The sequence below is a fragment of the Magnolia sinica genome, chromosome 5 (genome assembly GCF_029962835.1).
Source record: "Magnolia sinica isolate HGM2019 chromosome 5, MsV1, whole genome shotgun sequence".
Lineage (NCBI taxonomy): Eukaryota > Viridiplantae > Streptophyta > Magnoliopsida > Magnoliales > Magnoliaceae > Magnolia > Magnolia sinica.
Window position 1 is genome coordinate 6053250 of NC_080577.1, and position 10605 is coordinate 6063854.

Here is a 10605-nt window from a genome sequence, read left to right on the forward strand (position 1 = left end):
AATGCGACGCTCAGATTATGAGATCCGGCCCGTGCATTATCTCAGCCTTTGATCGCTTGATCGCGGGACCTACCTATCCCTTTAGTTGTACTTTCCTAGAAACATAATTGCTATGATGTCACCCTAGGGGTGACATCACCCTACCCTACCTTAGCCATAACTCATAAATAACCACCCATTCCCTTTTCCCCATAAGTCAACTCATTAATTACCTATAAACCATCACCTCTCTCTCTCTCTCTCCTATCTCTCTCTCCCTCCCTCTTTCTTCCTCACTCTCTATTGCAAAAGCCATGGACGTCCAACCATCCCAAAAATCCAACCACCATCTACCTTAGATCCCCACCAATCCAACCTCTAGATTGTCATCTTCACCATTGAAAGAGCTTCATAGAAGCATTGGAGTATATGGGAAGAAGAAAAAGAGTAAAGTGGGTGATTCTCCTTCTCTCTCTCTCTCTCCCTTCTTCCTTTATTTTGTGGCCCACTCAATAAGATGTGATGTGTATTTGTCCATCAAATGGACCCTACGACCATCCAAGCCATGTGGGCCCTACTTAATGGTAATTAGAAAACATAAATATAAGGTTGACCCAAATCAAGTGGGCCATATCCATGTGGACCCCACACGTGGGACCCACCTTGAACCATATGTGTACATGGTTCGTCCAGCGTCCCTGGACGCTGGACGTCTTTCACAAGCATGAGCAACACTCTCAACAATGAGGGAGGAGAACTTTTGGGGCAGGCTACTTATGTAGGCCCCACCTTGATGTAAAAATTGAATCCACACCATCCATTTCATTTCCAAGCTAATTTTAGGCGTTGAGCTAAAGAATGAATCCAATCCGATCTTCTGGCGGGCCCCGGCAGGGGAAACAATTTTTTTTACCTTTAAGATCCATTAGGACCCACCTTGATGTCCCTACCCGTCAAAAACATACTGCATAGCGGACTCGTTTGATCCGTCTTAGGCCATAGAATACAATGGACGGAGTGGATTCTCAAGACACAGGCCCCACATATGAAAAACCTTAAAAAAAAAAAAAAAAAATCTAAGGCACGCTGCTGCAGCAGGCGCTGCTGACAGCAGCAGCGTGCGCGGGCGCTGCTGGTGGACGGACAGGCTGGCCTCACGGCCTTAGCCGTGGGCCCCATTGTGATGTGTTTCGAACATCAACGCCATGCATTTGATGAGTCCCCTTGGACCAGGTGGCTGCTCCAAAAATCAGCCGTATACGGAGCTCAGGTGGGTCACACCATCTAAATGTATGTGAAGTGATGCCTAGAACATGTAAAATCACTTGGTGGGGTGTCACGCCCCGAACTTGGAAACCGGGCTCACAAAATTCCCGATCGCCGAATCCGGCGCCGACAGCCTCCGTAGAACCCCATTTTCGGATCTCGGCACCCATTCACCAGGTTCCGATCCTGGGATACTACAAGGAGGATTTCAAGTCATCAGTCTGATTCATAATGAGCATAACAAAAGCATAACCCACAAACAATAACCACAAGAACACCACCACAAAATCCACTATGATCAAAAACTTTTGAGTACAATGCGGCAGAAAGGGCAAAATACAAGATAATGCAAAAGATAGAAACTCCAAAGCTCGTCTACACGCTCCTGCTGCTACTATGCTATGGCTGCGACTGCGTCCTGGCGTCACCTGCACGCATCAATCGTGCATAAGCTTATGGAAAGCTTAAAGGGTGGTGTAAGTGTGTGCGCAATATAAACGTGCTCAAAATGCAAGGTCAGAGTAATGCGGAATCATGGTGATGAGCACATGAATGCAATCAGCCGTATCAAGGCTATGCGGTGCAAGATATGAATGCTATCGGCCATAACACAGCCATGCGATGCGAGATGCAACTCAAGCATGCCAATCCTCATCATGTATCAGTACAGTTCTCATTCTGGATAATCACCGGGGTTCAATACACTCCAAATGGCACTGCCACTCTTCTAGCCGCACAGTCCAAGTGAGCGTAAGAAACCTCACTATCCGCCTGGCCAATAGTCTGCCAATACCTATCCGGCACGTCGATAATGGACTCATTCACGAGCTGGTCAAACTCAGCCTAGTATTGGCCCTTACTCTTGGGCGAGTAAGGCCACACCCCTTTCCAACCGACCACGACACGGTGGGAGACGCGGCCTCCTCTGGTATTCGGCCCTCGTGCGCTCATATTTCCACTCGGTCTCGACATTGGAGTCATCCTCTCGGTACCATCGGGTTTAGGGATTTTCACCCAGGGACGTCTATGGCGCCCGTATGCTAGTTCCCAAATATTTCGGTATCCAATCTCACCATCCACGATGTGTCTGGTTGAGGCTATGGCCTTGATGTCGCTAGGGCATACAAGAATTACAATCACACAAATGAAAGTGCAAGAGTCACACAAACACACATGCAACAGTCCTGTATATACCATGCACTTATATGAGGCAACTCCACCTATCAGGGAGCCCATAAATGGTCTATCCAAAGGTATATGCTATGATCGGTCACTCCTCACATCAGGCATACATATGGTGCGAATGATCATGAATCATGCATCTATACTAAACATGTAATAAGAGATGGGTTCTAGGTATAATGGAGATGGGCCTAGACGGCCTACTTACCACAAGTTTGGGCCTATCAGTGGGCCTTAGGGAGAACTATAATGCGGACATTTAACCAACATTATCAATGTGGACGTCAAACCAGCATTACTCCCAAGGCGTGGCCCGTTACAAAATCAACACATATACCATGGCGGAATTACACTGCAAGCATGGGCCTATCAGTGGGCCTTATGTGTGTCCTATTGGGCCTTGACCTATGGGCCTCCAGCACATCAAATGGGCCCCATACATAGGTCTCATATATACATATCAAGGTGGGCCTCAATGACGGGCTACACATGCATCAACATGGGCCTAGTCACATGGGCCTTGCGTACATTACAATGGGCCTCATAATATGGGCCTTATACAAATCAAGGTGGGCCTCAACAAGGATCACCAGTACATGAAGATGGGCCTCCACAATGGGCCTTAAAATATCTCAAAAATGGTTGGATAGTCGAATGAAACACATGCATCCTGATGGAGCCCACACCAATGGAGGGTGTGGTTTACAATACTTACATAAGTGGGGCCCACCATGATGCTTATTTTTCACTCAGCCTAAGGCCCAATATAATGTTTATTTTCCACCCAACTTAAGGCCCAACATAATGTTTATTTTCCACCCAACTTAAGGCCCAACATAATGTTTATTTTCCACCCAATTGTTCATAAAGCTACTTGAACCAAGGTAGGGCCCACTGGACTGGGCCCACTGGAATGTTTATTTTCCACCCAAACTATTCATAAGGTCACACGGACCGTGGGTAGGGCCCACCGTTATTTTTTTTGCATCCCCAGTACACGGTCAGGGAACCCACCGTTATTTATTTTATTTTTATTTTATTTTATTTTATTTTACACATGGATAGGGAGCCCACCGTGATGTGGTCCACAATCCAGCCCACTCATTATGTGTGTCCCACTTGGCTGAGGGTACAGACCAAGTTTCAGTCGCATCCAAATTTCAGGTAGGCCCCACCAACGATTTTATATATTTTAGGCATGACTACACATGATTTTAAATGATGTGGCCCACCAGAGTTCCATATACAGCTGACTTTTGGCGTGGACGGATGAACTGTGGGGACCCATCAAATGCTCGGTGTTGATGATCGAAATTCATCACCGTGGGGGCCCACAGCTGGAGCCGTGAGGCCCCAGCGTCCGTCCGCTCGTCACTGCAGCAGCAGCAGCGCTGCTGCTTTAAAAATTTTTATTATTATTATTTTTTTTGTTTTGGGGCCCACCGAGATGTGATTCACAATCTAGCCCACCCATTATGTGTATCCCACTGTTCTACCCGTCCAGAACTAGTTTCACCTGCATCCAAACTTCAGGTGAGTCCCACCGAGTACTTTTTATGATCTGGCATGTCTTCACATAGTTTTAGATGGTATGGCCCACCTGATGATCAGATCACCTTAAAATTTTGGCTCAACGCCTAAAGAAGACTGGAGATAGATTGGACGGTGTGGATCACATACATACATCAAGGTGGGGCCTGCATGGGCAGTCCACTAAAAAGTAACTTTTTCTTCCCTTTTTTTTTTTTTTTCTAGCCATGCCTTACGCCTACGTCCAGCGTCTCTGGACGCTGGACGGTTGGATAAACACTGCCTCATGGTGGGTCCCACGCGTGAGTGGCCCATGTTCATCAAGGTAGGTCCCACATGATCATGGCCTACCATATATATAAATATTAATAAAATATTATAATATATCATTTACTCTAAATAGGGGGGGTGGATCTTTCCTAAAATGAGGTGGGCCACCCTATTTGATGGATGGAGTAGATTTAATATATTGGTGGGGCCCACTTCATTCTGAGGAAGAGAGAAAGAGAGGGAAAGAGAGAGAAATAGAGAGAGATACACGGTGAGATAGAGGAGGGACCCCGCCACTATGGGCCCTCCATTTCATACATGCATACATCAAACGGGTCCCAACACATGTGGCCCAAAAAAAATAGGAGAAATGACGGTGGATCACCCATCTTATCTTTCTTCTCCTTGCTCCCTTGGCTTCAAATGCACCTTGCCTATGCCTTGGATGGTGGATGATGGGGGATTAATGGTGTGGATGAGAGATGGGAGGGTGTAGATGGACAATGGAAGGTGGACCACACTTGAGAGGGAGATGGGAGCTTAGACGTATGAGGCTTGGGGTTGAGTTGCTTGGGAGAGATATGAGAAATGAGAGAGAGAAAGAAGATATGGATGGGTGAGGTGAGGTGATGGAGTGATGGGTTGGGTTGAAAAAATTGTAAAGGTGTATGGTTGTTGTTGAAATTTGGAAAAGAGGAGTGGTGAGGTGGAAAGAATGGTGGACTTTTGGAAAAAAAGGGAATGGGTATAGTACTTGATGTATGGGATGCATTAAATGTTGATTGATGGGACTTATTGCGTAGAGATTCCCTCGAAATCCGCAACGCGCGGTGTTTCTTCGGAATAAACGCTGATCGGCATCTTCTTGCCTGGGTATCGGTTCGGTGCGCAAGTCACGGCGTTGGAACCGCGGCGACGACGCGGTCGCTATGATACAACTTTCGGATCAAGCCGACGTCGGTGCGCGGGACCTGGCCTAGGATCGTGCGCAAATACCGGATATGGTGCGAAGGTTGCCGGAATTTGACCGGAAGGACTGCGGAAGCTAACGGAACAGTACGGACTAGGACACGGGTCTTACATGGGGCCTATCTGAAATTTGGATGCTGCTGAAACTTGGTCTGAACCCTCAGTCAGGTGGGACACACATAATGGGTGGGCTGGATTTGCGAACCACATCCCAGTGGGCCCAGCTTTCTCAGGTTCACGAGAATTTTATTTTTTACAGGTTGGATGTCAGACAAATATTGCAGTGGGCCCCCTAGTCCAAGTACCCTTTGTACATGTTGTGTGGCAAATATACATTACTATGGGCCAGGTCACGTGCAACCTTATTTTGGGCAGAAAATAAACATTACAGTGGGCCCTACCCTGGTCCAAGTGACCTTATGAACAGTTGGATGGCAAATAAATATTACAGTGAGCCCAGGTTGGGTAGAAAATAAACATTTCAGTGGGCCAAGTCAGGTGGAAAATAAACATTACTGTGGCCCCAGGTCTGAGTGACCTTACCAATGGGTCGAATGGAAAATAAACATTATGGTAGGCCCCTCATGGGACCCATGTTTACGAAGTGGATTGGCTGAAGTACCGTGTACAGTAGCTCTGCAGCTGCTGTATTAACACCTGCAAGTTCAGTGGGTCTGAACATGAGGCAAGTGTTATATCTAGTCTATCCCGCCGTGGACTCCAATTGCTGCTGTATGAGATCCAACCGTCCATCAGCAGCTGTAGCTGCTATAAGACCTCAGTTCTGTGGGCCCTAATCACAAAATATATGTGTGGTGGGTCCCACACGTGTGGACCCACCTGGCATATATATTTCATCCTGATCATCTGTTAAATGACGTCCAGGGCTGGACGTTTGCATGAATGGTAATATATATGTATATATGTATAAATAAATATGCGTGGTGTATATATTAATATAAACATTATATCTGGTGGTCCACACCACATGGTCCTAGTTGATGTATATGTGTGTGTGTGTGTGTGTGTGTGTGTATATATATATATATATATATATATATAATATTATATCTAGTGGGTCACACCACGTGGCCCCACCTAATGTATATGTTTCACCAATCCCATCCACCGCCCGGACCCTTGGACGGTGGGATTCCCATGATGTATGTGTTGTACATACATGTTGTCCAGTACGTGGAGCTCACGCGTGATGTATCTGTTTTATCATAGCCTTCCACCATTTGGATGATGGGACACCACCATGAGATATTTGTTTAATCCATACTGTCTGGAATGTTTGGACGGTGCTAGACTATGTTTGGGCGATGCTATGGACCACACCATGTTGTATGTATTCCACCCACAACGTCCACCTATTTTGACGGTGCTGTACTGCCATACCGTGATGTGTTTGTTTCATCCACACCATCCAAATAGTGCTGGACAGTGCTGGACAATGTTTGGATGGTGCTGATCTACTTGGAGACTGTTTGGATAGTGCCGATCATCATTAGTGGGCCATATGCCCCATAGAATGATGTGAACAGTGATACACATGATGCACCTGCTACTATTGAGATGATTTCAGATGAAATCCAAGCTCCCACTTGTGAAGCCACTTTGATATACTTGCGGCCCATTTGTGAGGCCCATCTTGATATATTTGTAGCCCACCTATGAGGCCCATTAGTGCGGCCCATATGAGGTATGTGAGGCCCATGGTTGTGGCCCATTATGATGTGTTTGTGGCCCATTCGGTAATGCCCATTGAGATGTATTTTCGGCCCATGGGTTGAGGCCCATTGTGACATATTTCTGGCCCGTATGTCAAGGCCCATTGTGACATATTTCTGGCCCGTATGTCGTGGCCCATTGTGATATGTTTCCGACCCATTTATTGAGGCCCGACTTGAATTGCATGAGGCCCATTGGTGCGGCCCAATGATGCGACCCACTGAGATGTGTATATTAGTCCCAATGGTGCGGCCCAATGTATCGACCTACCGTGATGTGTAGGCCCACGTGCTGTATGTGTAAGGCCCACCTGTGATGATTATTTGAGGCCCACTTGTTGGATATTTGGGCCCACCTTATGTTTGATTCTATGTGGACCACTCCTTGGGAGCATTGTTGGTTAAATGTCCACATTGCTGGGCAGTGATGGTTAGATGTCCACATTGTGACCCTTCCTTAGGCCTTATCAGGCTCATTCTCCTCATTCTCTTAGTGGGTTAACCCAAATAAGTGGGCCCCATTTATCTCGGACGGATGGCTCCATGCTACCAGATTTGATATAACCACGGCCGAGGGCTAATCTTTATATTATGGTTGATCGGATGTTCATCTATGGACCCAGTCTTGTCTATATGACCGGTCGTCGGTGTTGATTATCGATGCTGATTGTCGGTGCCAATTATCGATGTAGATTATCGGTGTCGATTTGTCGAGACCGATTGTATTGGCCGGTTCCGATGCCGATTCTGAGTATCGAATTCGATTGCCAAGGCCGATTGTCGTGACCTATATGATGTATATGCGACCCGTAATTGAGGCCCAATGAGATGTGTATTCGGTCTGCGTAATGTATATGCAGCCCGTGTTTAAGGCCTAATACGAATAGGAGGTCTACGTAATAAGGCTCATTGTGATGTGTATTAGGCCCATGATACATGACCTATTTGATGTATTCGAGACTCATGTGTAGGGCCCATATGTCATGTATTTGAGGCCCATGAGCAGGGCCCACTTATTGCGTATGTGTGTCCCTTGAATAATGCTCATTGTGTTGTATATTAAGCCTTTATGTAAGGCTGTGGGCCCATTATCTGTTTGGCCATGGGTCCACTATTCCTTTGGGGACAATGTTGGTTAAATGTCTACATTGTTGTGATTGATGGTCGATGCCGGTTATTGATACCGATTATGAGTATGTGACAGCATAGCATCATGATACATGCCCATATGCATCATCTGCATGTTTGTTATGAGATGTGGTTGATCATTGCATATGTCATTGAGCATGTTATGAGACTCCCTGATAGGCGGAGGTTATCTCACATGAGCACGCGGTGTGCGTAGGATTGATGCATGATTGGATTGTATGACTCATGCATCTCGCATTATGATTACCGTACGCCCTAGCGACATCAGGGTCGTAGCCTCCACAGGCATATCGTGGATGGCCAAATGGGACACCGAAAATGTTTGGTTCTAGCATACGGGCGCCATAGATGTCCTTGGGTGAAAATCCCTAAACCTTCGTGGCCAGGAGACGCCCCAACGTCGAGACCGAGTGGATGCATGAGCGCCCGAGTGCCGAATACCAGGAGGCCGCGTCTCCCACTGTATCGTGGTCGGTTGGGAGGGGGTGTGGCCTTACCCGCCCGAGGGTAAGGGGCAATACTAGGCTGAGTTTGACCAGCTCGTGAATGGGTCCGCTATCGACATGCCGGATAGGTATTGACAGACTATTGGTCAGGCGGATAGTGAGGTTTCTTACGCTCACTTGGACTGTGCGGCTGGGAGAGCGACAGTGTCATTTGGAGTGTACTAAACTCTGGTGATGATCCCAGAGATGAACTGTACTGATATGTGGATCTAGTGAGTAGGAGTTGCATACTCATTCATGCATTCATTCATTCACTATCTACTCGGGTTGGTGGTACGCAACTAGTTGTTACGTGTGCCTTCGCAATGACCATGATTTCGGTTGGGGCGCGCGACTAACCTGAGATCAGGAGTTTACCACATTGAGTCTGACTATCCAAATTTAGGTATGAGACTGGTTTGGATAGAAGTCCCTTGTGATGGACCCCATAGCCTGCGATACTACGTACTACCATCCCGACTTCATACTCCAGCATGTTCATTCCATTCGCACCACATATTGCATTACATCCGCGGCATATGACATTTTGGGTTACTGTGCTTCTGCATTTATATGGTCTAGATATGACTGACATATTTGTGAACACATAAGGAATTATATACTCCATTGCATTCTTGGCATTTGATATTTGGCTCTTTATGACTCCTCGTTTGCATAGCTGTTATATACTGTGTATTCTGATATTGATTGGCTCATGGACTTGTTCGTATTTCCGCTTACTCTGTTATCGTATGATTTATGATCTTGTGAGTATTTCTGTTTACTCTGATAATTCCTGCTCTTGTCAGTATTTCTGCTTATTTAAATAATTTATGATCTTGCTAGTATTCCGATATTGTACGATTTGTGGATTACCGGTATTTCCAGTTTGTATGATAATGGCATCGTATTGAATACTTGGCACTTACCTTGTGCACACACTTACACCACCCTCTAAGCTTTCTATAAGCTTATGCACGATAGATGCGTGCAGATGATGATAGGTTGCAGCAGTGTTGAGCTTGGAGCGTGTAGCAGTCCTCTGGAGCTTGATTTTTTTTATTTATGTATTTTTCTTTCAGTATTGTATTCAAATGTTTATATTAGTGGATATGTGATGATGATGTTGTCTTTGTAATTTGGGTATACTTGTGATTATGCTTATTACGAGTTAAATGTACATTGGAAAAAAAAAATCCTCCTTGTAGGATCCCAGGATCGGAATCTGGCGTATGAACGCTAGGAGCCGAGAATGGGGTACTACGGAGGCTGTCGGCACCAGATTCGGCGATCGCGATTCCTATGAATCCGATTTTCGGGTTTGGGGCGTGACATCTCGTGTATCCCAAGACCTATGGGGCCCACAGATATGAACATACTAGATCCATTCCGTCCATCAGTTTTATTATATCATGTTAGGACGTTAGTTCACAAACGAGGTATATCCACCGTTAAAGCGAGCACAGCGGGAAATGGTATGACGAAGACGTGGATAATTGATACCCTTCTAGGGCTCACTGTGATCTTTATACGTCATCCAATCCGTTCATCGGGATGTAGTGAACTATTAATATTATTTGAATTCAAACCTTTTGTGGTGCCCAATTAGGTTTCAATGATAGGCCGTCGATCACTGTTGTTTATGTGGTGTGGTGTGGTCTACTTGAATCTTGCATCTGTCTAATTTTTGTGACCACATCGAAAATATTGAAAAACTGATGGACAGAGGAGTTCAGAAGAAAAATCTATGTGGCCCAACAGAACTTACGCGGATTGGTTATTACCCTACATATCTCGAGATGGCGCAGGCTGAGCCTATGGGAGCCACTGTAATGCATGGGTTTTATTTACACTGTTCATTCATTTTTCCATATTATTTCAAGGTATAAGGCAAAAAATGAGACAGATCCAAGGCTGAAGTGAACCACACAATGGGTATTAAACAATTATCATTTACAAAAATTCTCAGGGTCATAGAATTTTTGGAGAAATGATGTTTGTGTTTTACCTTCATTCAGGTTCACGTGACCTTATTAAGAGAT